Consider the following 23,939-nt stretch of genomic DNA (forward strand, 5'->3'; position numbering starts at 1 on the left):
AAATAATAAGACAAGCTACCACGTGCAGACATTTAGACGACCCATGCATATTATGCCTCCGTGAAAAATTTGCTATCCTGTACTTTAAAGAACCCCAAAATCTATTAAACTGTAGACGAGAAATAGCAAACAACTGTGTTCACAAAATAAAACTTACACTAGGATAGCGATACAAAATAGCTTTAAAACTAACAATAACAATAGAAAACAAACAAATAAATAAATTAAATAAACATGAATATACATAAACGATCACACACACATATATATATATATATATATATATATATATATATATATATATATATATATATATATATATATATGTGTGTGCATGTATGTGTGTACACATAGGTATATTTATATATAAAAAAAAAGGAAAACGTCTACCTTAAACCACTAACCTAGTTCTAAAACAGATCCTTTGTTCGATAAAATGCATGCCCATTGGCTGATAGGAAGGGGCGCAGTGGATACTAGAAAGCTGATTGGCTAACTAAAAATCCTTAACATATATAAAAACAAGAAACAACCACAGAATTCGCGCATAAGCCTGACGAATCCTATAGTGGATGAAACGCAGAATATTCAGTGTAGCTTAATCGCCATATATATTTTATAAATTACTATATATATATATATATATATATATATATATATATATATATATATATATATATATATATATATATATATATATCAGAAAACACTATCACTAGTTTTCCCCACTCTTTATCTGTGCCTAAACCTAAGCGTAGATTTCATGAGCAAAGCTTCTTTCTTAGAACTGCATGCCTATGGAATTGTCTTCTGTTTTTCTGCTTTCCAGCTGACTACAATATGGTTGTTTTCTAACTAACGTAAACAAATTTTTTGATGAGCCGTTCCATATGAGTTAACAAATTTACCGAATCTCCATTACTAACGGTTACTATATTGTCCAATTTCTACTGTACACTCTTTAACCCTTATCCTCAAGTGACCTCTTGGCCTTGATAAGTGGTGATGCCTATGTTAGATATATATATATATATATATATATAATATAAAGCTAAATGTCTGTGTGTGTGTGTGTGTGTGTGTGTGTGTGTGTGTGTGTGTGTGTGTGCCTGGTCACGAATAGGCTCCTATATGGTTGACTATTATAGAAAACTGATCACATATAATGATAGAAGATGTATCGAGACACAGGAATGGGTATGGTTGATCTGGCAGAACGGTGGTTCATTAAAATTGTGGGGTCTGCGTTCACGCCTGGTCCACAAAGTATGGAAATAAAAAAATGTAAAAATTAAAAAAAAAACGTTTGCTAGTGTTTTTGATATAGATGTACATAAGAATACTTTGATAAGTATGTTTTAACTTAAATAGGAATGGTATAATAAAATTGTGTGGTCTGCGTTCGCGCCTGGCCTCCATAGAATGGAAATAGGCACAAACTTTAATAAAGACTTTTCATATCTATCTGCGTAAGTATACTTTGATAATTATGTTTCAGTTTGAAGAAATATAGTATAATATAATTATGTGGTGTTCGTTTGCACCTGACCTCCATAGAATGGAAATATGTCACAAAGTTTAACAAGGTTTTTTAATATAGATCCACAGAATATTGTGATAAGTGTTTCAGTGTGAACAGGTATGGTATAATAAATTATGGGGGTTATCTATTTCATTTTTACTTTCATCATATTTTGCTTTGGTTTTGATACCCCTAAATTCGAAGCTATCTCTTTACAACCCTTCCTTTTCATAACCTATCATACTTTCATAAATCAGAGTCCATTTTCTGTTGGCTGCTTATGAACCCAGTCAACGACGGGTACTTTTGCTAGTATATATATATATATATATATATATATATATATATATATATATATATATATATATATATATACTTTACTTTCTGGTAATTGCGGCAACCAGCTAAAAGTGCTCTTTTGGAAACTACGCATATAAAGAGCACTTTTTTTTTAGTTGGCGCAATTACCCCCAGATTTGGCGCAATTACCCCAAAGTACGGTATATATATCTGAAGGAGAGAGACTCCACCAGCCACATGTGTTAACACTGATTACCAAAGTACTTGATGAGAAATTTGAAATGAAATCTAATTTCCCATATGGTGGTCTGCGTCGTATGACAAACGCTTCACACAAAGCCCTCCTCTTATTTGTCAGCGAGACAAACATTTGGCAAGAAACCCATTTATTAATTCAGTTATGCATGTAATGATATCGTTTCATGTTATAAGCCATAACCGTAATAACCATAGACATTTTATCAGGGCTATCGTGTGCCGAAACATATTTACTTCTCTCTTAGATTCACAGATTGGAACCATTCCTAATGATGAATAGCAGAGAATTTTCATGCTCAAAACAAAAGCGGGAAATCTTAACGTGTGTCCATTGAATCTGCGATGAAAAAGGCCGTTTCTAACTTAAGCACGACAGCCTCAATAAAATGCTATTATTTCAAACTTAAGTTATGACGTACCAACGAAAATGCTATTTTAAACTACACATGTGACATATCAAAGAAAATGCTATCTCAAACTCGCGCATGACAGAACAATGGAAATGATATTTCGAACACTCGACTAGCTACAACCACTATCAACAATTTCCCCCATTCTCTATCTGTGCCTTAATCTAAACCCAGATTCCAAAACTTATTTCCTAGAACTGCCTACCTGTGGAACACTGTTCTACTGGCCTGCTTCCCAGCCGATTACAATGTGGTAGCCTTCAAGTCCAATGTAAATAAGTTCTTGTTGAGCCGTCCCCTAAATAATCCAAATTCTACCCAATCTACACTATAAACGATTACCACACTACCACCTTACATTCATTAACCATTATCCTCGGATAACCTTCAGGCCTCGATAAGTGATGATCCTTTTGTAAAAAAAAAAAATCAAGTGAGATTGCCAGTCAAAGGAAAATGCTATTTCAAACTTAAGCAACAGATACCAAAAAAAAAAAAAAAAATATTATTACAAACTTAAGTATGAGAAACCAAAAATATTTCAAACTTAAGCATGGGAGATTAAAGAAAAATATTATTTCAAACTTAAGCAGAAACAATACATGATACGGTCGCATGAAGTCAGTTAAATGCTAAGAGAACGTTTTCACACTGTTTCAGGAAAGGTGTTATTAATTAAAATCTTACGATGCCAGTATTAGCGTCACAGATAAAATTAAGTATATACGCGTGAGTTTATTTATATTTAAAGCTGTTAAATATAAATATTTATATCATAATTTTTTTTTGCATAGCTCAATAGTGTAGAACTAGAGCTCTAATAATTTTATTTGTTTATAATTTTTTAAATTTTAATATTATGTAAACTCTAGTAAATGTACAGAACAATTTTTATACATCCATTGAAAATTTTTTTTAATTTGCATACAATTGTTTGAGCCTACCTCAACCATAATACATTTCCATGATATATAGAATGCTCAGAATATAAAAACATGAAACCTTCGTCATAAAACGTTTAGTTTTTGTCCAGAATTTGCCCCATATTAAAAAACAAAAATAAAGAAAAATTTGTATCATATATGCTCCTGTGACAAAAAAAAATATCACATTCCAACAATCACGTAAATTCATGAAGTACTTTTTTTTAATAAGTAAAATCATTTTTAAATGAATTTGAGTTTTTCCAATGTCTCCATGTTAAAAAATGGTTTTCTAAAATCTCACAATTTTGAAATTTTTGAGTTATTTCCCTTTATTTAAAGATGGCGGTGTGATATTGTCGCAGTTCATTTGATTACAAAATTTGATATTGTTTATAAAAATAAAGCTACTTGGTCAATTTACATGATTTTTAGTGTATTACATTTTCTTTTCGTCACAGGTAAGTAAATCATACAGATTTTTATTTATTATTATTTTTTTTTAATATGAGGTAATTCTGGACAAGCAGCAAAAGTTTACTCTCCAGATTGAAAAAAGTGAAGTGCATTCAGTATTAATTTTTGTTATTTTTCAATATATTATTTTTATATTTTTATATATACATATAATATAACGTGTCCGTAAATAATTTTATATATACATATATATATATATATATATATATATATATAGATATATATATATATATATATGTATAGATATGTATATATATACATATATATATACATACATATATATATATATATATATGTATAGATATGTATATATATACATATATATATACATACATACATACATATCTATACATATATATATATATATATGTATAGATATGTATATATATACATATATATACATACATACATATCTATACATATATATATATATATATATGCATAGATATGTATATATATACATATATATATATATATATATATATATATATATATATATATATATATATATATATATATATATATATTGGCAAAAATCAAGACAAAAATTTTAAATGAGAACATCATATTGTGTATTTTCTCATGCCTTACAATTGTTTCATAACTACTTGGACAATTTGAAATATTATATCATTTAAAAAATATTCTAAAATAGCTACACTTCAAACAGCTAAAATACACTATTTATACATATATGAATATATTCATAATCTCTATCAATCATCAAGCAATTTGACCTATCTACACACTACCCTTAAAGTTTTGTATTTTTATTATTTTAAGACGGCCTTCGTAATTAGTAATTGCCCCATTTTCGTATCTCTATTTTTAAATGATCAATTGATTTATTTCTTTATATTAATCCACTCTTCAAATTCTCGTTTATATCTAATGTTCGATTATTTCTTCCTCAATTTACAATAGTTTGGTATAAACTTTGCTTACATTTTACGATCTACTGATTAATTTTTGCTTAATATGTTATTTCCCAAGGGGGAACTATGATTAAAAGGCTGATTTAAATATTATTAATTAAAATTTATCTTCATACTATACTGGTTGTGCCAATAATTTAAATTTTAAATTTATCTTTTAAACTCTTACCATTATTTAATTATTCTATTTTTATTTTTTATCTTTCCTCTTTATGATCATCCATAAATTTTTTCGTTCTAAGGGAGATAACTCTAATTAATCAATTTTGATCAATTTACCAGTTTGTCGAAATTCCATGCATTAATACTTTGATTTTAATGTTTATTAATCACCTTTGTTTAGTTTTAAACTTATAATTCTAATTCTAACATTATCTTCTTTATAACAATCTCAGTTCAATTTCTTACTTAGTATTCTTCAACTTCATGTTTTGATTTAATACATTTTAATCTATCCTAAGGCTTGTGTTATTTTATCACCCATAACTATTATTAAAATTAAAATTCCTTTTATTTCCCCTATTTAGGTTATAATCATTTTAGTTTCTATACGTTAAGTTGATGATCTATTAATTCATTTATTTATTGCACCATATGTAAATCAGGTATTAAATGCAAGACGAAACAAAGTTTAAATAGTCTTTGATGTTTATTGATCTAGCGTCTGTAAAGTCAGCAAACTGAAACGAGATATTTTTATTTTAGTAATGAAGTCAGTTTCTTGCTTCTTGACAGTCTTCGTAAGACATATGTTATCATGTTGTATTCCAAGATTCATTGATGCATATATATTTTTGTGTTTTTTTTTCGTGTCTTTTTTCTTATTCTCTTACTTCCTACCTCGTTTTCTTCTCCCATCCTATCAGTCATAAAAATTATATCTCTCCTTGCTCGTTCGATAAATTTTTCCACTACCCAAATAGTTTTGTTTTTTTTTTGCTAAAACTTCCTCTTTGAAATCTTTGATTAAACTAGTTATCATAACTTTTTTTATTAGTCCTATGAATCATTTGTCTCTTTATCACTCAGTTAATTTTCACAAGATTATTTGAGAGAACATTAGTTAATCTAACCCTATGTATCGCCCACAACTCTTTTTATCTGTTAACGGCTCAGCCCCAGTTTGGCGAGAATATTCAAGACAATTTAGGCCTATTTTTGTCTTTTAAGGGCTCAGATTATTCGAGAGAGTTACGGTTGACACCTGACCCAACAGATAGAGGCATTACCTGTGCCCCTGACTTAATCGGATATCAATATCTTATCCCAAAATTATCTCATTTTATCCTTTTTGTGTCCCAATACAGTTTGTCCTATCATTTAACATTGACAGTTCTGCTATCTAATGCAAGCACTGTTTGTTCACACTATTTTCTAAGCTTCTTTGATCCAAAGTCCAGTCAATAACTTCCGATGACTAAGTTACATTGCATACCCGGGAAATTTGATTCGTTGTCCGAATTCTGTCAACAACTTTCGAACTATCTACAGAAAAGGCATCATTATTTACATTCTTCATCTCTATAACAGAGGACTATGAGCACCCCAAATGCTTAGTGGGCACTTATCCTTTTACTACAGTGGCCATGCAAGCTGCTGTGTCTTATCGTCATAAAGAGTTCAAAGAATAATTTCCTTCATGTAAATTGTTTTACATGATTGCTTTGCTGTCTTGCTTGTCATGTATTTCAAAATTAAAATGACTTAAAATTTTAATATTTCAGTGTTCAATATTCATCCAAATCCAAGTAGCAAAATACAAAAAAAACAGAGGCAAAATTATTTATAAGTCACTCAGTTTAGCCCGTGCTAAAAATGAGCATGTCTTTTTTTTTTTTTAGTTTCTTATAAAAAAAAGTAAAAATACAATGTCTTTATATTTAATATTTATTTTTCACAATGGAAGGATTAACAGTCAATTATAAACGACCCAAAAACTAAGAATAAAATTACTATTCTTTATAGAAATAAAGTCAGGCTTTTTAATATTTTTAGGACTTACTTTAGTACTTATATTCACTTTTCACCCATTATAATCGTTTAAACATTTATTCCAGTTTTACAAAACCGGCAGCCAAGTTTTTTTCAAATTTTTAAACTTTAATAATCCATAACAAACTTTAATAATCCATAACAAACTTTAATAATCCATAACAATAAAACTCGAGATACCACTTAAACAATCCAAACACAAACTTATAAAAATATGTTCAAGTCAAAATGGTTTTATTCTAACTTCCTCTCTAAAGCAGGACAAGCTATTTGCTACGTTAAAATGAATATGAAACAGTATATTTTATCATAGTGCATAACCGCCCCAGAAGACTAGAACATTCATCTTTAACACGCAAGCAACATTGATAGTAAACTATGGCCTCCACAAAACTAGAAAATATGACTGACAGTGGCGAAGAAAAGTAGTAAATGAGCAGACAAAAAGAAAAGAAGTGATTGGTGCAATATGTTTTTTTTTTTCAAGTTTTCCACTCTCGACCTGTTTTTTTTTTATGCTCCTCTTCTTTCGCAACTTCTTTCGCAACTTGTTCCGCAACTGCAATTTTCGTCTGAAAAGAAGGTATTCTTCCGCAACTCTTCTGAAAATCTTCTTCCGCAACTCTTGTTTCGCAACTGCAATTTTCCATAGTAATGTTTACTTTTCTTTCTTTTTTTATTTTATATTAACCCTTTTTTTTTTTTTTTTTGTAAAAGGTCTAGTCACGGCATCCAAAATAAATATATATATATATATATATATATATATATATATATAGCTGAAACCACTGTCAATAATTTTCCCCCACTCTTTATCTGTGCCTAAATCAAAACATAGATTCCACGAACAAAGCTTCTTTCTTAGAACTGCACGCCTGTGGAACTCTCTGCCGCTTGCCTGTTTCCCTCCTGACTTCAACTTGGATGTCTTCAAGTCCAACACAAACAAATTCCTGATGAACCGCCTCCTTAAGTAATGACACTTTATCATATCTCCAATACTAACTATTACTACGATACTATCCCATTGATTACTGTACGCGCAATAAGCCTTATCACCGACTGGCTTCTGGGCCTTGATAAGTGGTAACCTCCATGTAAATATATATATATATATATATATATATATATATATATATATATATATATATGTGCATCTCTCTCTCTTTCTCTCTCTCTCTCTCTCTCTTTATATATATATATATATATATATATATATATATATATTAACTTTGCCTATCTGTGTGCGTAATGGTCTCTACCAAACTGCTCTGTCAATTTTTAGTATACAGGCTTGAAACTTGATGTATAGAAGATTCGGACCTGTAAAAGAAATTCAATTTGTTTTTTAGCCGGTAAAATAGTTGCTAAGGGATCAAAATTGAAAACTGGAACTTGGCAGGCGTAAGTTGACTTAACATGTATCATCTATGCATGTGCAAATATACAGTTATAACTTAAAGTTGGTTAATTTGTAAAATTTTGATGTGTATATGGACTTAGCTCAGATGGTAGAGTATAATGCTGGACAGCTAAATGTTTCGATTTTAGTTGATGGCACCCAAGTAATTTTTTTTTTTAACTTTTGTAATCACTACTATATATTGGGTACAATATAATAATCAATAGAGAATCGGCTCTTTAGTACAAAGTACGAAATCTGCATAAATTAAAATATCATATTTTACAACCGGGCAACGCCGGGCGATATGCTGGTACAAGTAAAATGACTAAATTCCCGAAACTCAGTTTATATGCTCCCCTATTACACACCTTCACTCTTCTCCCAAAGACAACTATGAATCTATTATTTTTTATTTTATTTATTCATTCCGTCTAGACATTTTTGTCTGAGAAACCATTTCAGTGATATTTTTATTTGAGAAACCATACTGAAAAAACACCCAGCCATTTTAATGCAATGACTGGAAACCGTTTCTTTTGTAAGACTTTGCTAGACGTAGAATTAGCTAAATGAATACACGAAAGGTTTTATTTGTTTTCATTTATCATACGAACAAAACAGACTTCTTTTTATTTAAATCAAGAATACAATATCGGGGTTGAAATAATATATATATATATATATATATATATATATATATATATATATATATATATATATATTTCAATAAATAATATATATATTTCAATAAATAATATATATATATTATTTATTGAAATATATATATTATTTATTGATATATATATAATATTTATTGATATATACATATATATATATATATATACATACATATGTGTGTGTGTGTGTGTGTGTGCGTGTGTGTGTGTGTGTGTGTGTGTGTGTGTGTGTGTGTACTAGCAGGTCACCAGCCTTGCTCAGTTGTAAAATACACTTAAATATGATATTTTAATTTATGTATATTTCGTACTCAGTATTTTTTTTTTTTTAATTTTCACCCCAAACAAGGCACAGAGCCACTTTGAAGTAGGGGCTACCATCAGGGACATAAGTTGCGGAGATGTTATGAAGAGAGATAAGCAGCAAGATGTCTGTTCACATTACACTTGAACTTCTGCATGTCAGTACAGTTGGGAAAGCAGAATCCAGGAAGAGAGTTCCAAAGTCTAGCAGTTCTGGGGAAGAAACTATTGAAGTAGAAGGCTGTCTTACACCTAGGGATCTCTACTGTGAAGGGGTGTGATTTAGCTGCTTGTCAGGTTAGTCGGAGTATTTATGTCGAGGGGGTACAAGTGCTTCTAGTTCGTCAGAGCATTCACCATTAAAATACTTGTAGAACAGATAGAGGAATGCAACATTTCATTGATGGGAGAGAGGTTAAAGCTTAGATGACGGTTCAAGACCTATCAGGTTGGCGACTCTCTTTTGAACCCTGTCTATGAGCGAGAGACTAGTAGCAGATGCACCAGCCCAGATGTGACAACAGTACTCCATACATGGGTGAATGGTAGCCTTATAGAGGTACAGGATATTTTCAGGCATAAGTAGCTTTCTAGCACGGTAGAGAGAGCCTACCTTCTTCACAGCAGCCTTGGCAATGTTCTCGGTGTATCTGTTCCAATTCATGTTCCCTGTGGACGTTAAGCCGACGAGTTTAAAGGAAGTAACTTCAGGTAATGTGTTTTTGGCCATTGCTATTGGTGTTAGAGAAGGTTTCTTGTAGTTATTGAAGGAAACAAGTTTAGTCTTGGCAACATTGAATGTGACCATCTATTTTTGTCCCCATTTCACTATAGATTGGAGGTCTTCCTCTAGTGTTTCTGCCATTTCCTTAAACGTAGATTCCATGAACAAAGCTTATTTCTTAGAACTGCACACCTGTGGAACTCTTTTCTATGTGCCTGCTTTCCAGCTGATTACGATATGATCATCTTCAAGTCCAACGTAAACAAATTCTTGATGAGCCATCCCCTTAAGTAATCCAATTTACCAAATTTCCACTACTAACGATTACTATGTCATTGTCCCATTGACCACTGTACACTCTTTAACCCTTATCTTCAGTGCAGTACAGTGGTCAATGGGAAAATGACGTAGTAATTGTTAGTAGTGGTTTTAATTAAAAGATAAATAAATTTGTATCAAAACTATCATTTTATGAACGCCTGGTACAGACACTCATCCCTGAAGAGTTGAAAGAAAAATAGTGGTGATTAGGGCAATAATCCGAGAAAAATGTTATGTAATAATTTGTTATTTTATTAAAAGGAAATTGCAGAAACTTGAAAAACAATCAATAACCTCCGAGGAGGATGAGAACTCGGCGTTCCTCAAGGTTTGGCCATTTCTTTTTGTAATACATTAATACAGTAAAAATTACTCTAAATTTCGGCCCCACCTCTTCCCTAACTAATTCTTCATGTTGACACCGAAACGAATGAACATTATAAAATTAATATACCGATATTCGCCGATTTTGAAAAGCTTTGTGTCTGTGCCTCGTGTGGTTTATGACTTTTAGCTGAACACACAGGCAAGCACAGACTACTGTCTTTAATACAGGGTGCGTTTGACATGCGATCTTCCCAGTCGCGCTCATGAAGTTTCTAAGCAATCATTTACTCGTACGGATTGAACTGCATATCAGTGTATGGAATTCTTTTGACTGTTCGATCAGACAATGCCAAGATCAAAGCATGTTTGTGAGCTGAACGTGTAGCAGACTGAATAACAGAAAGTCTCACAGTTCCAATACTGTCTTGCGTTCGAACACTTCGAGGCCTTCCAGGTGGCTTTCTTTTAAGTGCCGAACATGTAGCTCTGAAACTTGCAACCCACAGCTGGATTGATTTTCAATCTGGAACAGCAACATGCCGTCCTAACTTGTGATGAACTCGGAAAGCTCTTTGTGTTGCAGTTACAGATTCACCATTGTTCAAAAAATATTTCTACAGTAAAAGCATGATGCGTACCAATCCAAACCCTATTACTTAATGAAGGCACCTGAAAAAGAAAATACAAGTTATTAGCTAAATGAAAACATCATTGACATTTGCATAAGTTCATTAGTAACATATAGTTGAAAGTTTAAATTGTGGGAGATATTTCTGCTGCACCCTGTAAAATAGAAGATTTTCAGAAATATAAGTGTATTTTTTATCGACATATTTTTACAAAATCAAACCTCGGAAATCAAAATAAGACGAAAATAATAAGACTGACAAATTTGTATGCGGTTATGTTTTTAAGAATTTAACTGGCGACAGCATCAACTAATGACCTTAGAAATTCAGTCAAGTGTTAGGTTGAAAATGGCAGACAATTGTTTGGTAACATTTTTTGCTGTCGTACTTACTATTGTTATTAATTGACTCGTTTGTCTGCAATGTCGAAAATGATGTCATACTTTGCTTCTCTTTTCTTTACAACTTTTTTTTATTAAAATCATTCGTCGTCTTATTTACAAACAATACTAATACTTCAAGTCAGCTGCTGCCTTGTATGTTGTCACTTGGTAAACTAATAGATATACCTTCTTCTTCTTCTTCTTCTTGTTCTTCTTGTTCTTCTTGTTCTTGTTCTTCTTCTTCTTCTTCTTTTTCTTCTTTGCAGTGACGCGGTGGATAAAGTACTTGGCTTAATCAATTGTTACGTTACACTCTCCACTCTTTGAAGGTTCTATTCTCAGTGCTGGCGACACTCAAAATACAATTGCGAATTAGTGAAGACTTCTACCCGATAATGGTTTACAGGACGAGAGCATGCTACCCCCCCCCCCCACACACACACTCGATGGATTAAATAAAGGGTTCCGTCCGAAATTCCGTGCAGATTCTAAAATTCAACAGAAAGATTCCCGAGTTCAACAAGATACACCAGAAGACTGTCGGAGATTACATCGACCGAACCGTTGTAAAAATAACACTCAAGATGAGACTATTAGTCTGAAGGGTCTAAATAATACACGGGGAGAAACAGTTTAATGTCTTTGTGACTCGTGCCATATCAAAAAACCATCGCCTAAAAAGTTCCTTTTTTTTCCTTCTAATAGAAACGCGGAGGAGGAGGCGAAGGTAAGCTAAGAAATAATTTCTATTATCCACTCATATTCTAAATCGGACACTAGGAGGAGGGGCTACCACCTACCACCGGTGCTAAATCATACGAATTGATCTTGAATTTAGTTAATCACTCAACAACTCAGCAAAACTTAAATCTATGCAGTGGCCTGTTTAGCCAAGAAACTGAACGCAACTAGCGTCGAATGAAAGAAGAAACGAAAACAGGTTTCCACCCATAAATTCACGTGTATACATGCATTGATTCTTTTGACACGAAAGTTATGTTTTATTTGATTTAGGAGCACAGATAAACCATGATACTTGACTTTTGCCTTCAAACTTATATTCAAGCCAGAATTTACTTTCCATTCACAATTGTAAAACCTTCGTACTTTAAATTTTCAAAGTGCTATGATCATTAATGATTTTGAACTATAAGAAAATGGGAGTTGGGTAACTTGAGACCCAGGATTTGAAGGTATATATATATATATATATATATATATATATATATATATATATATATATATATATATACTCGGGTTTTTTTATATTCAAAAGTAATGGACTAATGAATTCAACGAGGTTGTTAGATAGTGCTCAATAAAAAGAGCTGATAATACTTGTTTATTGTTATATAAACATGCTCACATCCCGCTGCTACAAATAGCCACTTGTTTCAATCAAACAACAGATATCATCAGGCAGCGACTTGACTATTAAAAGTTCAATGAATAATGAATGGATTATTCATTGAACTTTTAATAGTCAAGTCGCTGCCTGATGATATCTGTTGTTTGATTGAAACAAGTGGCTATTTGTAGCAGCGGGATGTGAGCATGTTTATATAACAATAAACAAGTATATACACACACACACACACACACATATATATATATATATATATATATATATATATATATATATATATATATATATATATATACTAGCAAGGAGGCCCGACGCTGCCCGGGATGGAATGAGGATCGACGAATGTTTCACCCTCCCATATTTTTATTATTCTCATCGAAATCGGTTAAATCGACTATTTTTTTCAATCAAATCGATTGATTGTCTGCTCTGGTTGGAACCCCATCGCGGTGCATCGAAATGAAGCTTCACGTGCCTCATCGCTATGACTTAGTTCACAATACATTGTAGTCTACATTGCACCGTAGAGAACCTACTGTTGATTTTATAAAATTATTTTTTATATGTAATGGCTTGAATTAAAGTTTAAAAGGCAAAAGTAAAGTGTCATGGTCCAGTTGAGCTCTACACAAAAACACTAATTTCGAACACGTCTCTGTCATATCAAAGAACCTACTGTAAATTTTATATGTCTGGCCTTTCTACTTGTGCGGTGATAGTGGTTTAAATTTAAGTTTAAAATGAAAAAGTCAAGTATCGTGCTTCAGTTGTGTTTTGAACAGAAACACTCATGTCAAATGCATCCCTGTCATATCAAAGAACCTACTGTTGATTTTATATGTCGGGCCTTTCTGCTTGTGTAGTAATAAAACTTCTCAAATGCACTTGTTATATTAGTTAGGCATTAAGTTTGGTCAAAATCGCCTCTTCTTTTTTTCATCAGATTTTTTATTATCGATTTTTGATACTTATCAAAGACATTTCGATACAAAACCTATCAAAGAACACTGCCAGAAACATAAAGTACATTTGTGTGAAATTTCATAAAAATCGGTCCAGCCGTTTCGGGGTCCATAACTCTCTCTCTCTCTCTCTCTCTCTCTCTCTCTCTCTCTCTCTCTCTCTCTCTCTCTCTCTCTCTCTCTTTCTCTCTCTCTCTCACACACACACACACACACACACACACGCACATATGGCACACACAGTCAAGCATACACACACAGAGACAAATAGATAAGTCCCTTTTATAGCTCAATCGTAGTCAAGGATGACCAAAAGATTCTATTTTGATTAGTAGTTACTAAATCAAGATGTAGAGAAAGGCGCCACTTCTTTCAGATCCTTATCTTATAATGCTGAGTATTTAGCAATGAGGTATCAAGTATCATTATGTTTTTTGGGCACAACTCTACCAAAGACTGAACCCTGATCTCCTGGTCCATTAGCGAACTTCCTAACTGAATAGGCCAGTACACAGGTTAGATGATTGAATCTTTTTCATGTAATGGTTTTGTGAATTTAATTAAGTACTGCAAAGTCAAAAATTCTCTCTCTCTCTCTCTCTCTCCCCCCCCCCCGTCTATTTTTATCACTTCCTTCCACGTTTTCATTGGCCTGCCTCTGTGAACAAAACCTTCTACCTTCACTGTTCTACATCTATTGATTCAAGAACTATCATACTTTTTTCAATGTGACCATACACTCAAAATCTCCTGTTCTGCACACATCTCCCTATACTGTCCAAAGTTAATCTTTCTCTGACGTCATCAGATCTAAGCATGTCTTTAAGACTCACATTATACGCTCATCATATCATTTCTCCTCAACAACAGACAACGTATTTTTACAGCATCGTTTTTACTCAAAAGCCCCCTCACCCCCACAAAAAGAAATGCTTTAACTATGCTCATATATAGAAGAGTATATAAAAGTATGTGTTTGTAGTTAGACTACAGCTAAAATTCACTGTTAGAAGAGGGTAGTTAATTAAGGCAAGAAACGATTCTAAATATCGGTTGGCTAAATGAGTCCCCATTTTCGTCACAGCCACACAGAATATATAATGAATCAACCAAGATCATATGAACATATGACGCAACAAGCCCACCGGTAATTTTTTTTAATTGATATCCAAAATATTTTATATTATTCGTAGTCATCAATTCATCCCAATGCAAACACTAGCCATAAAGATGAAATCCAAGAGATATAGGACCATAGTTTTTCGTTTGTCAAGTCAAGTAAAAAAAAAAAAAAAAAAAAAAAAAACGCTCACTCATGGTGGTCGAAGAGTGTACGGCAGTATGAAGGTTGAAGGTTGTAGATGAGCAAGTGATCGCATCAGTGTTCACCCCAAAAGCTGTGTCGGGGGGGGGGGGGTAAGACCAGAAAACCGATTTGGGTTGGTAAAGAGCTGTACATAGTCAAAACTATTAATTAACTTGTTTTTGCCTCCACACTGGATTAGGTATTTCATTCTCGGACCGCTAAAATCAATATAGATTAGACCATTCCTGTAATGACCTGGTCCCTATTGACTGTGGTGTGATGATAGTTCTGTGCAGTTCTAGGAGGTCCACCCTCCCAGGCTTTACCTTCTCTCTTTGACAAGGGGTTAGTTTATTGCTAATCACATGAGGCGCTCTTACTAAGGAATGTCGACAGAGCTGCCCAAGCACTTTTTGCAGGTCAGAGTGCCCATCCTGTTGGTGGAGAGGATGACTTGTCAGTCCCACTTTCTGACCCTGGTGTCTAAGTTCTTGCACTGGGAAAGAACTAAAATCCCTCCGCACTGGAACCAGAGTGTAGTACCTGTTCCAACGTCGATCAGTGAAGGTGAAATTCTTCGAGACGTTTGTCTCAATTCACAATGTTCCTTTCATAGGAGCTGGATTTGTTTCAATTCAAAAAACGACCATGCATCTAACCATGCCCCCACCCCCACCCCAGAAAGGCAAGAAGCTTTGTCTATACTTTATTCTTTCGTTCTTAGATTCATTTTTCCCTCGCTATTTTGTTTGTAGGCCTAAAAGCGATACAATTTTTGTTTTTGTTTTTTACTTTGTCCTAGGTGTCTTCCCATCTGGTGATACGGTGATATTCATGTGTAGACCGAATCAGAAAGAGATCTCAACTGTGCAGGCCATTACACTCGCGATTCTTATCTGGATTTACTATTACCATTTCTTACCGTTCTTTGAACTTTACATGAATTACTCATTCTGATGACTTTACCATATAAGCGACTGGAAGGCTGAAAATTGATGAGGGCACTGCTTGCACCTTGACATTAACGAAACCTCAAACCGGATCCACAAAAATAAAGAAAGTTTAAAACTTTAAATAAAGGTGTTTTAAAGGAATATCGAGAGGAGAAATCTCGATTTAAAGAAAAGTAATCTCTTCCAAATTGCAGCAGACACAAATCGCAAAAACATTTTACCCGGAACTTAAAAATACATACACCATAATGGCCATGTTGCATTATTATCTCAGGAGTCCAAATTTACCAAAAAAATCAGAGCAAATTTTTGTAAAATTGATGACGTCATCATAATAACTCTGACGTCATTCTTAAAGCATTATTTATTTTTCAATACCTTACCTACATGCCTACAAAATTTTATGGCCATAACTTTAGTAGTTTTTGAAAACGAAAACATTGACTTTAAGACACCTGAGTACAAATTATGACGTCATTAAAAAATACTGACGTTATCAACATTCTTTTTGCCATGCAAAAATTATTCCTTCACGGATATTCTATGTATGTTTGTATGCTTTGGTGCTGTTTACTTTTTATTTAGTATTAAGGCTAAGAAGAAAAGATAAAGGCTAATAAAAGGAATAGATTGCAAATTGAACGATGAAGAATTTTATGGATTGAAAATGATTAATTTAATGAACCATGTTCACGAAATTTTCATTTGATATTAGGTACACGGAGAAAGAAAGGAAAGTCTTTTTGCATTGGTTATAGCAAAGCAATTCCTTGCTGTGGATATTATATGAGGAACCAGAGAGTTAGGTGCAATCAAGCGTCTTTTACGAAGATAGCAGTTGAGCAGAGAAAGACTAGCAACGTCTTTTTTGTGAGAAAGCGACTGTAGGGAACAGAAGAGATCACCGTCCACTAGATTACTAAGTCGATTTTGTACTCAGTCAAGGCAAGAGATGCTTATTAAAATAGAGTCGACAAATCAATTTTTAATATGCCGTTTTAAGTAAAGCAATATACGTACTTAATTGTCATGTCGAAAATAGTAAATACATCCAAAATTTACGACATTTTTTCGAGTAGAACAACTGCTATTGTGTTTTAAATAAAATGCGATTTTACCCAATTTTCTGTAAAAATTACTTTTAACTATACATAGCTTTCTATTGGATAAATTTTCGTAATTTTTGGATATATTAGTATTTTCGACATGATAGTTAAGTCCTAATATTGATTTTTTCTTAAAATGACATATTTAAACAATTGGTCTGTCGACTCTATCTTAATAAGCACCAGACAAGAAATACTGCCCTGAGCCGCATCTCTCCAGATGTACGTCATATTAGAACATATCGGACTCTTGCACAGGTAGAGAATTACATCAGGTGCCAGGTACTTTCTGGTGTAGTAAAATGATGCAATAGTTTTTCCAGCAACATTGGCAAGAAATTGGATATATAAGTTTTCTCTTTTAGATCTGGAACAGTTTCGTGATTCAGGAATTAAGCAATAAATAAAAGGACTAGATCTAATAGGGTACTAATATTTTCCCAAAACACAATCTTACGAACAATAAATTCCTTAACACTATTTTATGAAAAAAACATCTTCACAAAGTCCCTGAGCACACGTACACATGCGTACTAGATACAGATATTTAAAAATAAAATGCTTCCTTTCCCACCTAAATACACCGGGAAGTCTTCTTCATATGACAACCATTTCTTCTTAGCACCATTATCTATATAAATAACAATGTAAGTGTTCGTATGTTACTAATTGATAATCTAAAAACTACTTTAACGATTGCTTTGAAATTTTGTTATAACATTTTAATCGTATGCACGCGTATTTTTATATACTTAATGTAAAAAATATTACAATATTAAATTTTTTTTAGAAGTCGATGTTTCTTAAGACCAGCCGATCTACAACGAACGCAACGCTTTACCCCTCCCCCACTTCTTTAACATTTCTCTTTCGATGACCTTCAACTACAGGCATTCTTTAAAACGTTTTCTGTTAGTTTGTTTTTTCATCGAATTGCTTGTCGATAAAACATTAAATTTTCACGTAAACAAAATCGGCATGTGTTATTTTAACAACTTTTTATGATTTAGGATGATCACGTTGGCTCTTTTGAAAAGATTCGTTCGTTTACATACGAGAATTTTGGACGCTAAAACCAACGCTGTTTCAAAGTTTAAAACATTGATAACAACAACAATAAAAATTAAAAAAAAAAAAACATTGAATATTCTTTTTTGCCTTCCTGGTCAAACTTACGTTTTACATTAAAAAAAAAACAAAAACAAAATTAAATAAATAAAACAGGAAAATTCTACGACTATTGCGGTAAAAATTTTAATTTCCATTAGACAAAACATTAAAGGACATGTAGGCCCTCTTGCAATTTCGGGAAACAGAAATATGAGAAAGAAAATGGGACATAAGTTATGTTATACCGGTAGTAAGAATCCCACTTGACTGGATACTGAAATTGGCGTCATTTTATGAATAAAATGAAATATTGAAATTGACAATATTAGAAAACAATATATTTTTTATATTAAATGACTTTTATTAAATACAGGATTTTTTTTTTCAAAATGCAATTTGTTGTCAACTTGCATTTTCGATTTTCTAGAGATTTAATTAATCATTTTAAATTTTAAAATAAAGTAAAATGTTTCACTTTAAATAGCCAATCCAATTGTGTTACTTAAATATGACTTTAAGTTTTTAAAAATTATTTTACAATAATTCTTTTTTTATACTAATAATTATGAAATACTTAGAAATTAAGTTATTTTACAACTATTTCAATTTTTAAATTCTATCAATAATTTATAGTAATAACGTCAATTTCACTATTCAATCAAGTGGGATTCTTACTACCGGTGTAACATGACTTATGCCCCATTTTTCTTCCTCATATTTCTGTTTCCCTAAACTGCAAGAGGACCGAATTGTAATAAAAGAAAAAAGCGACTACTTTTTTTCACGACATAAATGATTTTTTTCAACTACTTAATTTACTGTAACAAAGTTATAACATTAATAACAAAAACTGTAAACTTTAAAACTACAAAAAAAGGGGGGAACGCGATGATACTTATGCAGGAATTAAATAAGAAACTGTTTTTAACTAAATATGTTCATTTACTTTTACGAATGTATCGCACGTATTTTTTCATATAAGTATATTTATTTTCATATTCTTTTAAATACATTTATTTACAGACACATTTTCACTGTAATTAATGAATGCAGATTATTCGTAAATTGTTTTTTTATATAAGCATGTTTACTTACTTTTATGAATGTATCGCATATAATTTTTTTTTAAATAAATATGTTTATTTTCGATATTTTTTTCATATTTATCATACTTACGTAATAGGGCATATTAAAAAATTATTTGGCATGAAAAACGTAAACATTAGTTCACGGATATTCTTATTTATTATATTTGAAAGCAATATTTTTTTCTTAAAAAATGTGCAAAAGTAAGCATGTTTATTTGTGTAAAAAAAAACGGTGCATGTTCATAATTGCACTTATTAACAAAAACAGAGATACAGAAAAATCTTTATGATGTACGTATTTATCACCGAACAAAATTGTCATATTCCAAAAACTATGTAAATTGATCAAGTCGTTTTTTACAAAGAAAATAAAAATTACGACTTAGCGATTTGGTTACTAAACTATTATACATAATGCTGAGTACACCTCAAATTGAGTTATCTCTCCTTTATTTATTTCATCAGATTTCATCATGCAGACGAAAACACTACAACTCGCTGAGCCGTAAAATGTGAGTTTATTGAAGTAAAAAAAAAAACTACTTGACGTGATTTTTTTTTTTTTAGATATTTCATTTTCGTTCCGTGACTTATACAGACTTTTAAGTGCAATTCAAGACTTACCGCAAAAACAAAAAAAAACTTTGTCATATTATTTCCTTTTTAAAAACTCATCCAATAATATTTTTGCATTCTTTTTTCCTTTTTGTTAATGAATTATTATCGATCTCCCATTTAACTTTGTTGGTTTACTAATTTTCTTTTTAATTTATTCTGATTTTAACTGACTTACAGGCGCTCTTCTGGGATATGACTCTAACTCTGTGGTCTGAATTATGGTGGGCTTAAATAACAGACGTGCTTTAAATGTTTTCTTTTCATTTTTTCCATCGATTTATTATCGATAAGCGACTAAACTTTCATCAAAATTATCGGTTAAATTTATTAATTTAACATTTTTAGTGCGTGCTCACATACATGCCCATAGTAAAACCAAACTCCCATACTTTTTCCTTTTGTCTTTTGTAACCCTCAAGAGTTTACAATTTTCTTTTCTTAATTAAAATGCCCCGAAGAATATGAGACTTAGGTCGTCGTACTCGCAGAGTATAAGCAGCACGGCGTCTAGTTGTCAGTCAAACGGGCATAGAATTATTCCAACAGATTTGTCATTTCAATTTAAGAGATTGCATTTCCTAATTCGATTGGTGTTCGCAATCACCATCAACAAAACTTAAGGAGAGATTTTACAATTGTGTGGATTACATTTACATACTGATTGCTTCTCACACGGACAATTATATGTTGCGTTTCTTACAGTCGGCAAACAGGACAATCTCTACATCTGCACAGAAAATGAAACACTAAAAAATATTGTGTATCCACAAGTATTGAGAAATTAAGTGCATAAGAAACATGAATTTTCTCTTGTTTTTTTTGTTGTTGTTGTTGTTGTTGTTGTTGTTGTTTTCATTTAATCAAATTGAGCCACAGCAACGCGTTGCCAGGTGCAGCTAGTTATCAATAATTATTAGAAATGCCATTTAATTTCACTCACAAATGTATTACTTTTACTTTCAGTTTGCTATGTAAATTCGATGTTCACGACACACCATAATGTAATCTATCAGGTTTTTCTCATTTGTACTCGTTTACATTGAAACACTAATTTTTATTTTTATATTCTTGTCAGCACTTAGTATGTTGATTGCTTGGAAATGCCAGGTACCACAAGTACACTCCATTTGAATACCTAATGGAGAGAACTTGAATGCTTACTGGATACTATCCTCAAGTGTCTAAAATCTCTCTGTACACGGATTTGTCAGAATAACCTGGCATAAGGATACTTTCTCCTACATGTTCATCCTGACTAACTATTCAAAATCGCATAGTATTCGCGGTCAAATAAGAGCTCCTCTGTATGAATAACCCACACTGGCCTTTATAAGGAATGGTGCACCTTCTCCAAGTGATGCTACCTCAAGTAACAGCATGTAGCTGGGTACTCCACCAGACTAGATGAATTCTTGTCCTGGAATCTGGCAAGATCAAAAGACCACAAGAAAGATATACTGTAACATATTTAAATGGGCAATTGGAAGGGGGGAAATTATGTTCACAACTTTTTTACAAACTCAGTGTTTAAGAGGTAAAGGGGAATTTTAATAGAATAGTCGAATATCTATGTATCTCATATAGAGATCAAATGTTAGCCCAAAGAAAGGAGCCCCTTGATTTCTGAGAACTTCGTATGAAGTAAAATGAAATACACACGCGCGCGTGCGCACACACACACTTTTAAGCTGTTTGTTAATAGTTACAACAATTTCTTGAGTATTTTCGTCACTCTATTTACAATCTCTGTTTCTCTCTCTCTCTTTCTCTTTCTCTCTCTCTCTCCCTCTCTTTCTCTCTCTCCCTCTCTTTCTCTTTCTCTTTCTCTCTCTCTCTCTCTCTACACACCCACGAAAAACAGTCCAAGTCCTTGAAGTCCTTGACACACGTCAGGGGAGTGACTCAAGTATTTACAATTCATGTAGTGGTCCGTTAACTCCAGTAGATGACTAAAACCTCAACACTTCCATGCTTGATGAACTCTCAAAGCAAAGTTCTCAGCAAGAAACATTCTGGCCTATTATGAAATAAGAGGTTAATGTAGTTTGCTTGAAGCATTGTTTAATGTGTATATAAAAGAAAATTAGGTCTATAGAAGGCAAAACAATGTAGGGATAGACTCAAACTGAATCAATATATAATGGCGGAACAGAATATGCAATTTCAGCCTTATTATTTCACGAGTGTATTGAATCGATAGTGTTGAAACTGCATAACCTTAATTTGAGTCTATTCGTTATATCTCTGCATTGTTTTGCCTCCTTTAAAACTAAATTTCTTCTATTCTTAAAGCTTCACTTCATACTGATTGTCAAGTCTCAACACCTTTATCAAACAAATATTTTGTTTTTATAACTTGATACGCCTGCTCGTTTCTTTGTCATCTATTCAAAATATTGATCATAATTTATATTCAATGCCGTTAAGTGCATTTAACCTAGGTTATGTAGTATATTACTTGATTTACAAAAGGAGTGATTCAAAGAAGCAGCGCAAAGTGCAGTAACTGTTCTTATAATACATTTTATCTTGTTTGTTCTTCGTACAGTGAAGGAGAAAAAATTTGTTCTTGCTCAGTAAAGGAGAAAATTTTTGTCCTCGGTCAGTGGCAGAGAAAATTTTGTTCTTGATCAGTGAATGAGAAAATTTTGTTCTTCGTCAGTGAATGAGAAAATTTTTATAAACTGGGGAAATTTTTAATTTTTATCCCAATTTATAGTTTCTCCGTGATTATTATTATTACATCACTTAAACTAGCATTCTTCGAAAAGGGATCAATCGATTTGTCCGTCCTTCTAAATCTAATGCATAAGACCTCATAAATATTTTTGTTCCTTTGAAAAGCTTTTAATCAAATTAGGCATAAGAAAAAACCCAAATGTTTAAAGCCATTTTAACCAGAAAAAGTTAAAAAAAAAAAAAAAGAAAGAAGAAGAAAAAAAGAATTCTGGTGCTACCAGATAAGGTTTTCTGAAAATATCGGCTTCATGACCAAACATTGATGTTATTGTTTTTTACCTTTCCCTTTGCAAAACATGCTGCGCAAAGCCAAAACTAAAAATAACTTTTTTCTCTACAAAACAACCAAACCAAACACCATGAATAAACATTTGAATATATAAAAAATTTGAAGCATAAAACCTTTTCCCCAAATGATTGACCACAAAAAGTGTTGATATACCAAAACGAAAACAACCCAACTTAACACCATGAATAAATATTTGAAGATATAAAGAAATTGAATTCGAGGATAAAACCTTTTTTTTTCTTCTAAAATTACCGGATTCGACATAAAATAATCCAGAGAGGGTTGATATGACGTAAAACAAACCAACCAAACCAAAGAAAAGAATACGGTCCACAGAGACTCTTTGAAAAGAAAGGAAAATGTTAATATTGACTGAAGACAAGAGTAGCAAAAAAAGACGGAAAAGGAACACTAGTACAAGAGAGACTTTCATCAAACTAGTCTCGAAAAGATAGTTGTATTGGTTTAATTAAATCTTTTTTATCTACAGCGACTTTGTTCCAGTTTTTTTTTTTTTTCTATGATTTGTAAGCAAGCACTCTTTTTTGTTATTCTTGACTAGCAGGGATTGTCCGATCTTTCTCAGCCTTGTCCGGCCATCAAATATGTTTAAATATATTTTAATTCATGCAGACTTCGTATTTATTATTAAAGAGCCAATTCTCTATTTATAGTACAGATTTTAAAAAACGACTTGGGTGCCATAAGCTAGAATCGAAACCAAAGCATTTAGCGCTCCAGTCGTGTTCCTTACCGTTTAAGCTATTAACAGATAAGAAAGATTTAAAAGCAAACCGCTTCAAACTATGAATGTAT

General features: G+C 32.2%; 1 long non-coding RNA gene across 1 annotated transcript in view; it reads right to left on the reverse strand.

Moving 5' to 3' along the window:
• Positions 1-10,308: 10,308 nt before the first annotated feature.
• LOC145243784 (uncharacterized) overlaps positions 10,309-23,939 on the reverse strand; it is a 169,114-nt gene continuing 155,483 nt past the window's right edge. Inside the window, exon 3 of the long non-coding RNA XR_013862941.1 lies at positions 10,309-11,243. This is a non-coding gene — a long non-coding RNA (uncharacterized LOC145243784). The remainder of the gene's footprint in view (positions 11,244-23,939) is intronic.

This window comes from Euprymna scolopes, chromosome 22 (genome assembly GCF_053919585.1).
Source record: "Euprymna scolopes isolate OS-2025 chromosome 22, ASM5391958v1, whole genome shotgun sequence".
Lineage (NCBI taxonomy): Eukaryota > Metazoa > Mollusca > Cephalopoda > Sepiida > Sepiolidae > Euprymna > Euprymna scolopes.